The sequence below is a fragment of the Delphinus delphis genome, chromosome Y (genome assembly GCF_949987515.2).
Source record: "Delphinus delphis chromosome Y, mDelDel1.2, whole genome shotgun sequence".
Taxonomy (NCBI): Eukaryota; Metazoa; Chordata; class Mammalia; order Artiodactyla; family Delphinidae; genus Delphinus; species Delphinus delphis.
In genome coordinates this window covers 1,934,637-1,951,679 of record NC_082705.1, presented here as the reverse complement: position 1 = coordinate 1,951,679, position 17,043 = coordinate 1,934,637, and the positions used below count along the sequence as shown (strand labels likewise).

Below are 17,043 nucleotides of genomic sequence, written 5' to 3'. Positions count from 1 at the left end.
TGTCCCTGGACCACGGGACCCTAGCAGTGGCTGGCTGCACAGCCTCCCGGAAGAGGATGTGTGGGTAGTGAGCTGTGCTTGCACACAGGCTTCTTGGTTGCTGCGCTCTCCTCTGCGGCTCCAAAGCTTTCCCCCTCTGCCACCCGCAGTCTCCGCCCGCGAAGGGGCTTCCTAGTGTGTGAAAGCCTTTCCTCCTTCACAGGTCCCTTCCACTGGTGCAGGGCCGTATCCTTTTGTCTCTGTTTATTGTTTTTTCTTTTGCTGTACCCAGTACGTGGGGACTTTCTTGCCTTTTGGGAGGTCTGAGGTCTTCTGCCAGCGTTCAGTAGGTGTTCTGTAGTTGTTGTTCCACGTGTAGATGTATTCCTGATGTAACTGTGGGGAGGAAGGCGATCTCCGCATCTTACTCTTCCACCATCTTCCGCAACTCCTCCTTTGTATATTTAAAGAGTTTTTCCAACTATCATTTTTTAAGCTGTTTAATATTTGCATCTCCTCAAGCCCCAAAATACTCTTTTTATATATTTCTGTGTAATGGTAGACCACTGTTGCTAGTCAAACTATTGAAAGATAAGGAGAACTGTTGTCCTTAAAATTAATGTATTACAGTAATTCATATTATAGCCAGAGTTCAAAGTAATTGTAGATTTTTATCCCACAATAAATGTCACATAGATTAACAAGTTCATTTATAATATAAAGTTACAATGCATGTAAGGTTAAGAATTATCAAACTATAACTACTGAAACTCTAGGCCTTGGATTGTGTGGGAATTGAGAACTCTGGGGGCTAGTTTTGCTTTACCATTTTCATAGGTGTTGCAGAGACTTCATGGTGTACTCACCACCTCCTCCCACTTGGTCTTGTTGGTTGCGGGGCCAAGCTCCAGAGGCAGGACAGGAAGCCTGGGGAACAGGGGCTGCATAGGGAACATCGGAGGCAGAGGCAGCTGGGGCAGCAGGGGTGGGTGAGGCTGCGGCTGGATGGGCCGCTAGGAGGGCACAGGGAGGTGTGGCTGGTGGGGTTGGCTTGGAGCCATGGAGTGCTGGCCAGGAATTGGCATCATGGTTTGCTGGGGGACCACGGGCTGCTGGGCTGGCACCATGGGGAAGTGGTGATGAGGCTGCAGGGCAGCCTGCGGGGATACCACGGGAATGATTTGGTGGTGCAGCCAGCTACCCATACGTTTGTAACTGTAGGACGGGTACTGGTGAGAAACAGAGTCAGGTTTACCATCAGCTCCATTGACATCTGTCACCTACAAATTGTTACTTGCCATTGTCACTTGCCATCTCCTTCTACAAGAATTAAATTATGAGCCACTGCAGCTTCTGACATTCAACACCCCCTGCAAGAAGTTTAGGGTGGAGATCAGGAATGAGCCACTCTGTGCTCTGAGAAAAACTGGCAGAACAGGTTTTCAGATGGTAAGCTATTTTCAGGAGAAAATTTTATGAGCCCAGTTCTTCAATCTCCTCACATCTAGAAAAGCACTAAAATCCTTCATGTCTGCTCCTCATGACTAGCAGCAACCTTCTGCAAAAACTATGTGCTTGATTGCATGTACTCCTCCTTCACCAAAATCACATATATACTGACCTTTCCCTCTACCTCTTTGGAGCAGTTTCTCATAGCCATTTGAAATCTGTCTCCTGGGCTATAGTTCTCACCTTGTCCCAAATAAAAATTAACTCACACTCATGTTCTGCATCTTTTTTTCAGTGAACACTTCCAGCTGGAGAAGTAGCAATGTTTTCTTTGTCACTGTGACAATATTAACACTTATTCATTTTTTCATGTTCAAGAATTTCTAACTGTGTATACAGATATGACCTTTTACAAATAGATTTCCCATTAGTGTCTATATGTGGCATAGATATGTTACCTCACTTAAAAGGGAACTGAAATGCATGCTTAATATTTTAAGGGAATAAAGAACAAAAACATCTATATACCGGGTGTCTTATTATGTTCTGGTACCACTTCAGAGGGGTAAGCACCTTCGGAGAAAGAGACATTAGAATACATTTGTTTTGATTTAGTTACATGAAACATAGACTCACTAATGCAGTCCTGTCAATACAGACAACCTGAAAATATGAGCTCTATGGAAGAAAGAATAAGGTAAACATTTGTCAGGTGCTTCCTATGTGTGAGGCTCTACCTTACATCCATGACACACATTTTTCATGTTTTCCCACATACTCTGAGGCAAGTATCTTCACCCTCACTTTCACAGACAAGGTCATGGAGAGTTAAAGAGGTACATGAGCTTGACAGAGGTTACAAAAGTAGTAAGTCTGTTTAATTCCCTGGCTCCTGCTCTTCTTTGCAAGAGGAAAACAAAATGGAAAATTAATGTCATATAACATTAATTATATACTTTTTTGATTTGATGTCACAATGAAAGATAAAGGAGGCAGAAACACTGTCCTTCATCCTAGAAACACAGGTTTTCAGGTCAAATATGTCAACTTTTTAAAGTTTAACAAAATGTTGCCTCAAAATTTTTTTGACACTTTTCTTTGTATGAGTAAACAAGCTCATAGATTGTCATTTGAACTTATCAAAGAAGGAAGAGTTTCCTTCCTTTCTAAACAGTATGTATTCAGTTCACGTCAGGCCCAGGGACTCCTTCATGTAGTAGTACAGCATCTGATATCAATACAATGAACAATTCTTAACCTTGTTCAAGTTATACTTAACAAAGCACCTTTTATATTGCTTAACTATTTTGCTCCCCAAACAATATTTTGAAGTGTGAGTATTATTATTTCCCTTTCCAGATGAAGAAACCAAAGTTCTAGAGAGAGAAAATGATTTGCCCAAGGTCACATGGTTAGTATGGGGTTGAGGAGGGCCTCAAACCCGATTCCCAGAAATCTCATGCTTTCCATTGTTCTGCAGAATGTCTCACAGACCACTTGGTCACTAATATTTCAGTAAAGACAAATGATGGAGATGCATAGAGTATGAACACCTTAGAATTAGGAGTTTTCCAACTGGAAAGGATCTTAAATAACATCTTACCTGATTCCCCATGTTTCACGGGCTGGTATAGAACAAAGTTGTTCAGCCAGAGTTCATTTCTGCTCTACTGTGCAGTCCCCCTGAGTGGTAGTTCATGATGGGTAAATTTTATAGCCATATAAGGAGGAGAAACTGAGTCAGAGAGGCCAGGTAGGAGTGTTCTGGGGAAATACAGGCTTGAGGTGACTCATCAGGGCTTAAACCAGGAAGCTGGTAGTGAGAACTGAAAAAGTGAGACTGAGAAACGTCTTGAATGAAGAATCAACACACTATTCTTTGCAGAGCCCAGTGCATTGTTAACTCAAACAATGGTCAAAATTAGTAAAGAGAAAAATTACCTCATAGCTGAAGTTGATATAACCAGGGTGCCCGGATAAGGTGGTAGCTTTTATAGGGAGGGGGAAAGGAGAAGAAAAAGAATGAGGGAGAGGGAGAGAAAGAAGGAGAGAAAGAGGAATATATGAAGTCAATATGCAATTTTCACATTAAGAGAGAATGAAGCTACTTTTTAAAAATCTATATAGTACAGAATATATCTGAGGTCTGCTTTTAGTTTGAACATGTATGTTGTGTAGGAGAGGAGCCGTCTTATTTTAAAGAGGTCCAGAACAACTAAATAACATGGAGGCAGAAAGCAGCACACATTTATCCTCAAGTAATCTTCAGACAGCCCTCCATAAACGTTTGTCAATTAATCCTACTCTATCTCACCCATCATTTCATTTCTTGATGAAATTCACTCCATGTTGGGAAGAGCAATATGTTTCTGTTATACAATAATAAAATACCAAGAAGAAGAGAACTGTCTCACAAACCTTCCCTTATAGATCAGGAGGTAGATAAGTGCTTAAGTACCAAAGAGATTACTCATAATTTGCATGCAAAGTAAATAACACAGCAACAACAACAAAAAACAACTCTGTATGATATCTTCATGAATGTGAAAACAAGATGGGTGCGGTAAAGTGGAAACATTCTAAATCCCATGGAAAATGAAACAGTTGATTTATGAAGCTTAGGCTTTTTAAAAAAAATTATTCTGTCACTGTCCTTATAGCAGAAAAAATTAAAAGTTCAAAATTAAAAACAACCTGAATAATTGTCAAAACCAGGACTGTCTGTCTTGTCAAAAGTGGAGGTCAAGTTATTGATGTCTGCATTGTGGAATTCTGTTTGGCCCTGGTGTTGGGGAGATGCAGAGGAGAGAGAATCATGCAGATCATCCTCCTCAGCCAGCAAGTTGATTAAGGCTCTATTCTCTTGAAATGCTCATATTTCATAAGAGGGTTTACTCCTCTCATCTGAGTGTGAATTATTATAGTCAGCTAATTGCCTTTCCTCTATATTCTGGATAGAAACCCTCAGAGAGTAGGAGTGTTAAATTGAAGAGGAGATAAAGGACTGAATTTGTAATGTGGGGGCCCTCAGGGGATTAGGAATTGCCACAATGCAGGATTTCAGGAAGGCAGAGCACAGAATCTTGGTCTTGTGGGTTTGAGAGAAGAGAGGAAATAAATATTCAAGATTTACTGGCTTCTGAATGCAAATGGAGCCTGCTTTGCTGACATGTGATCTAACCTCTGTACATATGTTTACAGAGAATTGGTCAGACTTCCTCATCCTTGGTACATTTGAATGTGAACTATATACTTATGTATTGGGCATAGGTAAGATTCTGGACAACAACATGTAAGTCATGTGCACATACACGAAAAGGATGAGGCCTCTGAAAACAGGGAGGTTGTTCAAGAATGGAATTCCTAACACAGAAATCTAACCCTCTGAAAGAAAAGAGCAGTGCAGTTTGGAGAGCAGGAAAATATTTACAGACTTGTAAGAAATTGGATTTCATGTAAAACTGGTATTTTTGTATATATATCTAAGGCTGATTAACTACTTACTCTGAAGGCCTTACAAGAGTCCATTCCAAAATTTCTTCCAGCTAGAGATGGGTAATGATATCTACAAGCTAATTGTTTCAACAGAATCTCCTGGGTGCTTGTTAAAGTGCAGAGCAGTGGGCCCCACCCCAGCTATACTGAATCAGAATCTTTGGCAGAGGCATCTGGGAATCCAAATTTTTATAAGAAGCTCTTCAAAGAGTTTCTTAAACACAGAGACATTTGAGGACATCTGATTCTGTTCTAAACCCTGAAGTTAACCAAATGTGTGGCAGATGTTTATTTCCAAGCTTGTAGAATTAGGCATTGCTTTCTACTCACAGGCATAGCAAAGGCTGCTCCCAGAAAACAGGCAAACAAAATCCAGGTCCCCATTTCTTGATGGCCCTGAAATACAAGTCAACACCTGCTTTTCTTAACTCATATCAAACACACATGAAATTAGTGTTTCATAAAATACAAGTAGTTCACATTAGTTGGTTGCTAGTAAAAGATTGGGGCTACTTTTTGTGAGGTTACTTCACTCATATATAATGTTCAGTTCTCAGCCCATTTCATTGTTTTTGGAGTCACAGCAGTATAAAGATGCTTTTCATTTAGGTTGTCAGCTAAACAAGCTTAGAGAAATGAATCCCCTATTATTACCTAATTTATAATGCTGTTTTCCTGTACCTACTCAGACTTTATAGTCACCTAAAGTCACAAAAGCTAAATGTAATTTACAATTAATGATTAAAGGAACACAGTTGGCTCTAAAAGTTCAGGTGACATTGAAATATTTTTCATTATTGCATATTATTTTATACTTTTTTTTTTTTTTTTTTTTTTTGCGTTACGCAGGCGTCTCACTGTTGTGGCCTCTCCCCCTGCGGAGCACAGGCTCTGGACGCGCAGGCCCAGCGGCCATGGCTCACGGGCCCAGCCACTCCATGGCATGTGGGATCTTCTCGGACCGGGGCACGAACCCATGTCCCCTGCATCGGCAGGTGGACCCCCAACCACTGCGCCACCAGGGAAGCCCTATTTTATACTTTTAAACAAGGAATAACATAAATATTTCATATACTGTCCACGGGTATTGCTACTGCTGAGAAAAGGATATTAAGTAGACTGCGAAAATAGAATAAGTAGTGAATGGGTATAGTCCTAGTTGTTCTAACTCTGAAGGCCTTTAGACAAGACATTCAAGCAACACCTCTGAACTCCAAGAGTCCACATTGTAAAAGATACAGTTGAACAGAACTTCTCTCAGAAGGACAGGTTTTCAATTTTTGATTCTACTCTTCTTTTATTCTTCCATAAATGTGGAATGATTTTTACCCAAAAGATTCCATCTTTAGTCAATGGCATTTTCCTCTTGTTAGGTGCTACTTTGCAATTTCTCTACAAATTACACATATGGAATAGGAAGCAAAACCCAAACATCCTAAGAAATGCACATTGCTTCATGTCCCAAATTACAGCATCACTTTGAAAACTGTTAAGTAGAAAAAATCTTAAACTTCTTTTTTTATAGAAAGTCAATATAATGTCATAATGCTGATATAGGAACCACAATATGATTGTTGATATTCTAAGGCTGTTTTTTTTATGAATTAAGGAGAAAAAATGTGGAAAAGAAACATTTAGTTGATGGTTCTATTTATTTATTTATTTGCAGTACGCAGGCCTCTCACTGTTGTGGCCTCTTCCGTTGCAGAGCACAGGCTCCGGACGTGCAGGCTCAGTGGCCATGGCTCACAGGCCTAGACGCTCCGCGGCATGTGGGATCTTCCTGGGCCTGGGCACGAGCCCATGTCCCCTGCATCGGCAGGCACACTCTCAACTGCTGCACCACCAGGGAAGTCCGATGGTTCTATTTTAAAATAAGTTATTTGATGTACTTAAACAACTGTTTTTCAAAGTATAGTAACTCATAGCCTGAAAATATAATTTTAACAATAGGTAAATGATTAAATAAATATTTGCTCTGTGAGGTTTGGTTTTAGAAAGTCGTTGTGGGTTCTGGAATTCAAATTTAAAGAAACATAGACTAACACTTTGCTACGTTAAAAAAATAAAAACTTAATTTTAGTAATCAAAGACAAATTCAATTACAGTCCAAATGAAGAAGTTATTAATTCTGGAGAGACTAAAGTATTAGACATGTGCAATACCTTTGCATTTGTTAAACATGAAATACAGATAAACTAAGAAGCATAATAGAAAGAATATCAATTTATGAATAAAATTCACATACCTTTGAATGTACTCAGAAAAAGTTTCTGAAAGTCAAGGATGCCTGATCTCTTAGATTTCTTGCAGGTATGAACTCAATTTATATTATTCACAGCATCTATAACAACCAGTCATATTTCTGAAGGAAAAATGTGTGGTGTATAACTAAAAATCCTTGTATCATGAATTTTTAGCAACTGTAGGCAAATTTAAAATGGTATATTGTGATTAGTATACATAGTCTTTCATTCTTTCATTATGAGAAATAATAGGTTTAACAAACAAAAGGAATTCCACTGGACTGTTTTTAAGTCAGTAAATTGGCTCATTGCAAATGCTAATGCATTCAGGATTACTTTTAAGAATGTGTTATGTCTGAGGGAGTTACAATTTTGAAATAACCACTGCTCTATTTTCTGCTTTTATTGAAGGTATATTCTTTGTTCCCTGTTATTATCCTCTGATCACCATTGTGGCTGTCTACCCAAAAAAGGGACAAAATCTATCTTCTTTAGCCCCAATCTGAAACCTATTTGCCACCAAAGCAACAAAGGTTATCACAGTAACAATACTTTCACTATTGATCTGAAAGACAAGGCAAGTGACATATTACACACTACACAGCACACTTAAACTTATATTTTAAATTTTACAAACACAGGACACACTGCCCTGGCTTCCTCATTCTGCATAGAAATTATCTTTCTTAGTATTAAGGCACTTTTCCCCATGCATTACTAGAACATTACTGTTTTCTTTCATACAACAACCTGAATCTCTTCCTTTTTCAGAGCCTTTTAATTGTTTACTTGCATTGTCTCCATGTTCTTAGCAGTCCCTACTTTGCCTAAAAAACAAAGTCCATCTCTTTCTATGAGGAACATGATCTAGCTGTTAAATTCGTGCTCTATGACTTCAAAAACACAAAATGTGGGAGAATGGGGTAAAAATGTAAATTTTTAAGAATTTGTTTGAACTTAAATGACTACCTGTTTAAAATAAGTAGATATAGTTAAACATCAACATACATACATCCCATGTAACCACAGCTAAAATACCTACCATAGATACAAAAAACTAAGAAGAAAAGAAAAAGGCATACTACTAGAGAAAATCATCAAACCACAAAGGAAGAAATAAAAAGAATTTAAAACTGTACAGAGAAGAACTACAAAACCAAATGGAAAGCAAGCAAAACAATGGCAAGTACATACCTATAAATAATTACTTTAAATGTCAATGGACTAATTGCTTCAGTCAAAAGACAAAAGACGTAAGTAGCTAGCTGGATAAAAAAAGACCCATCTATATGCTCTTTAACAGAGGCTCACTTTAGAACTAAAGACACACAGGGACTGAAACTGAGAGGATGGAAAAGACATTTTATGCAAACAGATTTGACAGAAATTGGAGGTGGTAATACTCATATCAAGCAAAATAGAATTTAAAACAAAGGCTATAAAAAAACAAAAAAGGGGGCATTATATAATGATAACAAGATCAATACTAAAAGAGGATATTATATTCATTAAGAAATGTGCACCCAACACAGGAGCACCTAAATATATGAAGCAAATACTAACAGATATAAAAGGAGAAACTGATCACACTATAAGAATAGGGAAATTTAATTCCTCATTTACATCAATGGACAGATCATCTAGACAGAAAATCAATAAGGACAGCGTGGTCTTCTATGACACAATAGACCAGTTGGACTTAATAGATATCTACAGGACATTATATCCAAAATCAACAGAATATTTTTTTTCAAGAGCACATGGAACATTCTCCAGGACAGATCACAGGCTGGACCACAGCACACATATCAACAAATCTAGGAGAATAGAAATTGTACCAACCATTTTTTCTGACCACAGTGCTATGAAACAAGAAATCAATTAAAAAAATAAGAAAACACACACATGGATATTAAACAACATGCTACTAAGAAACCAATGATTCAATAAAGAAGTCAAAGACAAAGTCAGAAAATACCTTGAGAAAAATGGAAACACAAAACTCCAAAATCTATAGGCTACAGCAAAAGCAGTTCTGAGAGGGAAGTTTACAGAAATACAAGCCTTCCTCAAGAAATAATAAAATTCTCAAATAAACAACTTAACCTACCACATAGAGGAATTAAAGAACAAAACCCAAAGTCAGTGATGGAACGAAATAATAAATACCAGATAGAAAATAAATAAGAGGTCAAAAAATATAAAATATCAATGAAACCAAGGGCTGGTTTTGTTAAAAGATAACAAAATTGATAAACCTTTAGCAGGGCTCACCAAGAAGAAAAGAGGACTCAAGTAAGCAAAATAAGAAATTAGAAAGAAGAAATAACAACCAACAGCACAGAGATACAAAAATCATAAGAGAATACCACTAACAGTTAAATGCCAACAAATTGGACAACATAAATGAAATGGACAAATTTCTAGAACCATACAATCTGCCAAGACTCAATCAAGAAGAAACAAACAATTAGAACAAACTAATGACTATTAGTGAAATTAAATTTGTAATTAAAAAAAGAAAAGAAAAACTTTCAGCTAACAAAAATTCAGGGCTGAAATCCTTCATAGGGGTATTCTACCAAATCAAAGAAGAGCTTCTGAGAGTATTCCAAAAAATGGAAGACTATTCCAAATTCATTATAGGCCACCATTACCTGAATACAAAGTCAGACAAAGATACTACAAAAAAAAAAATCACAGATCAATATCTTTGATGAATATAGATGCAAAAATCCTCAACAAAATATTAGCAAACTGAATGCTACAGTATATGAAAAGAATCTTACAACATGATCAAGTGGGATTTATTCCAGGAATGCAAGGACGATTTAATATTCACAAATCAATCAATCTGAAACACCACATTAACCAAAGAAAGGATAAAATCATATGATATATCAAGTGACACAAAAAAAGTATTAGAAAAAATTTAATACACATTCATAATAAAAACTTTCAGCAACGTGTGTATACAGGAAACATAGCCAACTTAATAACAGCCATTTACAACAAACTTACAGCTAAACTGAATAATTAAAAACTGAATGCCTTCCCTCTAAATTCAGGAACAATTTTATTCTCATTGTCACCACCACTACTTAATAGTTCTATTGTAAGTCCTAGACACCACAACTGGACAGGGAAAAGAAATAAAAGGCATCCAAATTGGAAGTGAAGTAAAACTGTCAGTACTTGCAGATGCCATGATACTTTATATAGCAAACCCTAAAGTCTCTATCCCCAAACTGTTAGAACTATTAAACAAATTCAATAAAATTTCAGGATACAAGATTAATATACTGAAATCTGAAGATATAGTATGTGAATATTAATGTACTGAAAATACACCATCAGAAAGACAAAGTTAAAAAATCTTGTTTATAATCTCATCAAGGAGTGTAAAGATACCTAAGAATAAACTTAGCCAAGGAGGAGAAGACCTACACTCTGAAAACTATAAATACTGATTAAGTTAAAGGAAGATGATACAAGGAAATGGAAAGACATCTCATGCTCTTTAACTGGAAGAATAATATTGTCCAAATAGCCATACTATCCAAAGCAATCTACAGATTTAATGCAATCCTTATCATCCTTATCAAAATACCAATGATACTTTTCACAGAATTAGGATAGACAATTCTAAAATTCATATGGCACCTCAAAATACCCCAAATTGCCAAAGAATCTTGAAAAAAAAAAGGAACAAAGCTGGAGATATCATCGTCCAAGACTTTAGCTTATACTAGACAGCTAGAGTAATCAAAATAGCTTGGTTCTGGTGCAAAAACAGACATATAGATCAATGGAACAGAACAGAGAGCCCAGAAATAAAACTCTGCACATATGGTTAATTTATTTACTACAAAGGAGGCAAGAATATACACTGGAGAAAAGACAGGCTCTTCAATAGTGGTGCCAGGAAAACTGGACAGCTACATGTAAAAGAATGAGATTAGAACATTTCCTCACACAATATACAAAAATAAATTTAAAATGGACAACAGAACTATGTATGAGTGAAAGCTATAAAGTTCCTAGAAGAGAACATAGGCAGAACACTCTTCGACATAAATTGTAATGATATTTTTTGGCTCTGTCTCCTAAGGTGAAACAAATAAAATAAAAAATAAATAAACTAGACCTAATTAAACATAAAATCTTTTCCACAGCAAAGAAAACCATCACAATGACAAGGAGACAAAATAACCACTATAAAATACTAGAAAACTGAGTTCAATAGCATTAAAAAGATGGCAAAGTGTGATTTATTTCTGGAATGAAAAAATGGCTCAACACAGAAAGATCAATCAATATAACAGGCATACCTCAGAGGTATTACAGGCTCAGTTCAAGACCACTGCAATAAAGCAAATAATGCAATAAAGTGAGTCACACAATTTTTTGGTTTCCTAGTATATAAAATTTACTTTTACACTAGCACTAAGTCTAAAAAATTTTATATACCTTACTTCAAAGTACTTTATTGCTAAAAAGTGCTAACCAACATCTAAACCTTCAGTCAGTCATAATCTTTTTTTTGCAATAATAACATCAAATATCACTTATTATGTATCACAATAACAAATATAATAATAATGAAAAAATTTGAAATATTGCAAGAATTACCAAAATGTGACAAAAAGACACAAAGTCAGCAAATGTTGTGGGAAAAATGACACCAAAAGAATTGCCTGTCTCAGTTTTACCACAGACCTTCAATTTTTTTAAAAAAAGGGCAATTTCTGCAAATCTCAAAAAAGCAAAGCACAATTTAAAAAACATGCTCATTCTCTATCTCTAAGTCTCTATTCCTGCCCTACAAATAGGTCCATCTGTACCATTTTTCTAGATTCCTCATATATGAATTAATATATATTTGTTTTTCTCGTTCTTGCTTACTTCACTCTGTATGACAGACTCTAGGTTCAACCACCTTTCTACAAATGACCCAATTTCTTTCCTTTTTATAGCTGAGTAATACTCCATTGTATATATGTACCACATCTTCTTTATCCATTCGTCTATCATTTAGGTGTTTCCATGCCCTGGCTGTTGTAAATAGTGTTGCAATGAACAATGGGGTACGTGTGTCCTTTTGAATTATGATTTTCTCAGGGTATATGCTCAGTAATGGGATTGTTGGGTCATACGGTAGGGGGAAGGGGAGGGTGGGACAAATTGGGAGATTAAGTTTGACATAAGTACACTACCATATGTAAAATAGATAGCTAGTGGGAACCTGCTGTATAGCACAGGGAGCTCAGCTTAGTGCTTTGTGATGACCTAAATGGGGGAGGAATGGACGCCCAATAGGGAGGGGATATAGGTATACATATAGCTGATTCACTTCATTGTACAGCAGAAACTAACACAACATTGTAAAGCAATTTTACTCCAATAAAAAATAAAAGTATGTGGATACTCCATATGAACTGAATGAAGAGGAAAAAGGCAAATGGTAACTTTAATTGATGTGAAAAAAGAATTTGGAAAACTCACTGTAAAAACAGTCAATAAACTAGGAATAGAAGGAAACCATGCCAACATAATAAAAGCCGTAAGTGAAAAATCCACAGAGATTATCACACTCAACTGTGAAAGACTGAAAACTTTTCCTCTAAGATCAGGATTAAGGCAAAGATATATACTTTCACTACTTCTATTAACTGGAAATTTTAAGTCCCACCAGATAAACTAGAGAAGAAAAAGAAACAAAATGCATTCAACTTGGAAAGGAAGAAGTAAAATCATTTCTATTTGCAGATGACATAATCATATACATAGAAAATCCTAAACGTTTTACACATAAAAAATAAGAACTAATAAATTCAGCACAGCAGCAGGATACAAAATCAATATACAAAATTGAGTTGCATTTCTATACTATCTGAAAATTAAAGAAAAAAATTATATTTACAATAGCATTAAAAATAATAAAATTTTGAAAACTATAAGATACTGATGAAAGAAATTAAAGATGATTCAAACAGTTGGAGAGATATACCATGTTCTTGGATTGGAAGAATCAACATTGTGAAAATGACTATACTACCCAAAGCAATCCACAGATTCAGTGCAATCCCTATCAAATTACCAATGGCATTTTTCACAGAATTAGAAAAAAATACAATTTATAGAAAAGACCCCAAAGAGCCAAGCAATCTTGAGAAAGAAAAATGGAGTTAGAGGAATCAGGCTCCCTGACTTCAGACTATACTACAAAGCTACAGTCACCAAAACAGTATGGTACTGACACCAAAAAAACAGAAATATAGATCAGTGGAACAGGATAGAAATTCCAGAGATAAACCCACGCTTCTCTGGTCAACTAATCCATGATAAAGGAGGCAATAATATACAATGGAGAAAAGACAGTCCTCTCAATATGTTTTGCTGGGAAAACTGGACAGCTAGAAGTAAAAATATGAAATTAGAACACCCCCTAACACCATACAAAAACATAAACTCAAAATGGGTTAAAGCCATAAATGTAAGACTGAATACTATAAAACACTTAGAGGAAAACATAGGCAGAATATTCTTTGATATAAAATGCAGCAAGACCTTTTATGATCCACCTCCAAGAATAATGAAAATAAAAATAAACAAATTAGACCTAATTAAATTTAAAAGCTTTTGCACAGCAAAGGAAACCATAAACAAAACAAAAAACAATGCACAGAAGTTGGAGAAAATATTTGCAAACAATACAACCAATAAGGTATTAATCTCCAAAATCTACAAACAGCTCATGTGGCTCAATATCCAAAAAACAAACAACCCAATTAAAAAGTGGGCAGAAAATCTACGTACACATTGCTCCCAAAAAGACATATAGATGGCCAAAACATCACATGAAAAGATGCTCAACATCACTAATGATTAGAGACATGCAAATCAAAACTACAGTGTCACCTTACACCAGTCAGCATGGACATCAGTAAACAGCCTACAAATAACAAATTTTGGAGAGGCTGCGGAGAAAAGGGAATTCTCTTGCATGGTTGGTGGCAATGTAAGTTGGTACAGCCACTATGGAGGTTCTTTAAAAAAGTAAAAATAGGGCTTCCCTGGTGATGCAGTGGTTGAGAGTCCACCTACTGATGCAGTGGACAAGGGTTCGTGCCCCGGTCTGGGAAGATCCCACATGCTGTGGAGTGGCTAGGCCCGTGAGCCATGGCCGCTAACCCTGCGCATCCGGAGCCTGTGCTCCGCAGAGAGAGGCCACAACAGTGAGAGGCCCATGTACTGCAAAAAAAAAAAAGAAAAAAAAGTAAAAATAGATCTACCATATGATACAGCAATCCCACTCCTGGACATATATCTGGAGAAAACCGTAATTCAAAAACATACTTGCACCCCAGTTTTCACTGCAGCCCTATTTACAATAGCCAAGACATGGAAGCAACCTAAATGTCCATCGAAAGAGGAGTGAGGAGTGGGTAATGAAGATGTGGTATATATATACAATGGAATACTACTCAGCCATAAAAAACAATGAAATAATGCCATTTGCAGCAATGTTGATGACCTAAATATTATCATACTAAAGTCAGACAGATAAAGACAAATATCATATGATACCACATGTATGTAGAATCTAATAAAAAATGATACAAATGAACTTATTTACAAAACAGAAACAGACTCACAGATCTTGAAATCAAACTTATTTTTACCAAAGGGGAAACGGTGGGGGGGGGGGAGTGATAAATTAGAAGATTGGGATTAACATATACAGACTACTATATATAAAATAGATAACTAACAAGGACCTACTGTATAGCCCAGGGAACTCTACTCAATAATCTGTAATGGCCTGTATGGGAAAAAAATCTAAAAAAGAGTAAATATATGTATATGTATAACTGATTCACTTCGCTCTACATCTGAAACTAACAGCACTGTAAGTCAAATATACTGCAATAAAAATTTTAAGAAAACTAAAATCACAGCACATATTCATGTTAAAAATGCAAAGAGTAAAGAAAGATATAAAATTTTTCCTATGACTTCTTTTCTGGAAAAAGACATTGTATATATTTCCAAACATGTTCCAGGAGCTCTGAAAAAAATTATTGATGTAAGTGACATTACTGCCAAATTTACAGAAATGAAAAAGAATTAAATAGAAAGCCATGAACAATTGTACATCAAGAAATTTGATTACCCAAATCAAATGGTTCTATTTCTACAAACACATAAGTTACCTAAATTGATTCAAGAAGTAAAAAAATCTGAGGCAACAAATAAGAAAAGACAGTAATCCCATTCGTAATCAAAACCTATCAATTAAACAACAAGAAAAAACAAGAGACCAAGGCCAGGTACCTTAACAGGTTAATTCTACCAAATATCTGAAGGAAAATTTACATCTAAAATGGCGGATGTGGGAACACTTCCTAACTCATTCTACTACACCACGTTTAGCCTGACACCAAAGTCAACTAGGACATAACAAGAAAAGTAATTTATAGATAAATACTTACTATGAATATAGATGGAAACATCCTCAAGAAAATGCTAGTAAATCATGTTCATTAGCTTATTAAAATGATGATATGCCATGATCTAGAGGGATTTATCCCAAGCATGCAAGGTTGGTTCAATATATAAATAAATTAATGTAATATACCATGTTAACTGAACAAAGTAATAACATACATATGTGATCATCTGAACTGATGAAGAAAGGGCATTTGACCAAATCCAACACTCAGACAACTAGGAATAGTAGAAACTTTCTCAACATGTTAAACGAAATTTTTGAAACACCTAAGCTAACATAGTACTCAATGTTGAAAAACTGAAGATTTCCCTCTAAAAGCAGTAACAAAGATGCAATGGAAAGATGACCATTTCACCACTACTACTCATCATTGTGTTGAAAGTTCTGACCAGAGCAATTAGGCAAGAAAAAGAACTAAGATACATTCAAACTGGAAAGAAATAAGTAAAATTATATCTATCTACAGATGACATGATCCTATATACATATACCAAATCCTGAAAAATTGACAGGAAACTTCTAGAGCCAATGATGGATTCAGCTATGACGCATAGGACAAGATCAACAACAAAAATCAACACTGTTACACTGTTATCAATAAACTGTCTGTAAAAAGAGGGAAAAAATAAATTTATATTGCATCTATAAAAGTAAAATACCTAGGAATAAATTTAAAATTAACATTTTGAATTTATACATTAAAATACTTAATTTTGTTCAGATGTCAGTACTACCCCAAGCTATCTAAAGATTTAAAATAATCTGTGTCAAAAATTCCAGCAGCCTTTTTCTTTTTGCAGAAAAGGAAAATTTCATCCATAAATTCAGAGGGTTTTAAGTAGTCCCAAATAGTCAAAACAATCTTAATAATGAAGAATACATTTGGCAGACACATTTCCTGATTTCTAAATGTACAATGCTACAGTAATTACAAGTGTAATTCTGGAATAAAGATATTTAGACCAATGGAATATAATTGAGGGTACAGGAATGAACTCATTATCAAAACTCTGTAATGGCTATTTCCCCTCACAGTAAAATCCCATTTCCTTATAGTCATGTTCAAGGACCCACATGACCTGATTCTCACTACCTTCTTGAACTCATTTCCAACCACTCTGCCTCTTACTCGCCTAACTCTAGCCAAGAAGGCCTGCTTATTTTTTCAATGTTGTTCTCTCAATAGGCTTGTCCTGCTCTTGCCTTAATATTTTGTATGACAGTCCCCTCTACCTAGAAAGCTCATTGCCTGCATATTCTCATGATTAATTCTTACTCCTCTTTAAGTTTTGATAAAATAGCACATTGTTAGTAATTACACTATCTAAATCTTCAAATTACACATCCATGTCTCTAAAA

At 35.8% G+C, this 17,043-nt stretch overlaps 1 protein-coding gene and 1 pseudogene across 1 annotated transcript in view; both read right to left on the bottom strand.

Annotated features, from left to right (window-relative positions):
• Positions 1 to 830: 830 nt before the first annotated feature.
• Positions 831 to 5,307, bottom strand: LOC132419237 (amelogenin, Y isoform-like; annotated as a pseudogene).
• Positions 5,308 to 6,768: 1,461 nt separating this feature from the next.
• Positions 6,769 to 17,043, bottom strand: part of LOC132419221 (H(+)/Cl(-) exchange transporter 4-like) — a 153,602-nt gene continuing 143,327 nt past the window's right edge. The window contains exons 12-13 of the mRNA XM_060003212.1: positions 11,501 to 11,532; positions 6,769 to 6,787 (exon numbers count right to left, since the gene is read on the bottom strand). The gene's annotated coding sequence lies outside the window, so the exon portion shown is untranslated. The remainder of the gene's footprint in view (positions 6,788 to 11,500; positions 11,533 to 17,043) is intronic.